This window comes from Arachis ipaensis, chromosome B2, assembly GCF_059453495.1.
Source record: "Arachis ipaensis isolate K30076 ecotype BB chromosome B2, ASM5945349v1, whole genome shotgun sequence".
Taxonomy (NCBI): Eukaryota; Viridiplantae; Streptophyta; class Magnoliopsida; order Fabales; family Fabaceae; genus Arachis; species Arachis ipaensis.
Window position 1 is genome coordinate 65,735,054 of NC_142437.1, and position 1,380 is coordinate 65,736,433.

Sequence of the window (1,380 nt, forward strand, 5' to 3'; positions counted from 1 at the left end):
AACCAATCCTTGTGGGATTCGACCTCACTCTATTGTGTGTTTTTACTTGACGATAACCGGTGCACTTGCCGGAAGGAATTTTACCAATCGTGCAATTTCCTAAATCGTAGCATAACAAGTTTATGCGCATCAAGTTTATGGCGCCGTTGCCGGGGATTGGTTTTCGATTGACAATTCTCAAATTGGAAGTTAACTAGATTGAGCAATTTTTTTGTTGTTTTGATTAATTCAGTACAAGTACTTGTTGAATTTTAATTTCTGCACTCTGTTACATGCTTTCTTTCTTTATGCCTTTAAATTCAAGCAACTAACTCACTGACTCACTAACTGTTTGAATTAATTCCTCAACTGCTCTAACCATACTCTTCCATTAACCAAGAGTATTTCACTTGTTTGTTGCCTGTGCTGTGTTCTTGTATGACAGGTAGGAGAGGAGAGACATCAACTCCTCCATATACCGAACCAGAGAGGACCCTTCATAGACTTAGAAGGGAAGCAAGAGGGAAGAGAATACTGGGAGAAGAAGAATCTGAAGGAGAATCTGAGGACAATTTTGAGGAAGCTCTAGATCTCAACATGGATAGAGAAGTTCACAACCATGAGAGAGCTGATGGAAACAATGCCATTCCTGAGAGGAGGGTTCTTAGATCATACATAAACCCAACCTCTGGGAATTGTGGTAGCAGCATTCAGAAACCACCCATTTAGGCCAACAATTTTGAACTCAAACCACAGCTAATATCACTTGTGGAGAATCATTGTTCATTTGGTGGGAGTGCTAATGAAGATCCAAACCAACATCTCACAAAATTCCTGAGAATTTGCGACACTGTGAAGTCCAATGGAGTCCAGGAAGATGCCTATAAATTGCTTTTGTTCCCATTTTCACTTAGGGATAAGGCAGCGAAGTGGCTGGAATCATTCCCAAGGGGGAGCCTAACAACATGGGACGAGGTGGAAAGCAAGTTTCTGGCACGTTTCTACCCCCCACAAAAGGTCAATAGGCTTCTATCTGAGGTTCAGACTTTTAGACAACAAGATGGTGAAACTCTCTACGAGGCATGGGAGAGATTCAAGGATTTGACAAGGAAATGCCCACCAGACATGTTCCATGACTGGGTGCAATTGCATATTTTCTATGATGGACTGTCTTATGAATCAAGGAAGGCTGTAGACCATTCATCAGGAGGTTCATTGAACAGGAAAAAGACTATGGAAGAAGCCATTGAAGTGATTGAGACAGTGGCTGAGAATGAGTACTACTATGCATCAGAGAGACACAACACTAAGGGAGTCATGGAGCTGAACCATGTTGATACAATTCTAGCCCAAAACAAGGTGTTTGCCAAGCAACTAGCAGAGCTCACCAGGAAATTAGAA

General features: G+C 41.8%; 1 non-coding gene across 1 annotated transcript; it reads right to left on the minus strand.

The window, feature by feature from the left end:
• Positions 1 to 1,002: 1,002 nt before the first annotated feature.
• Positions 1,003 to 1,106, minus strand: LOC148574197 (small nucleolar RNA R71). The gene has a single exon (XR_015906610.1). It is a non-coding gene; the product is annotated as a small nucleolar RNA R71 (small nucleolar RNA).
• Positions 1,107 to 1,380: the final 274 nt, after the last annotated feature.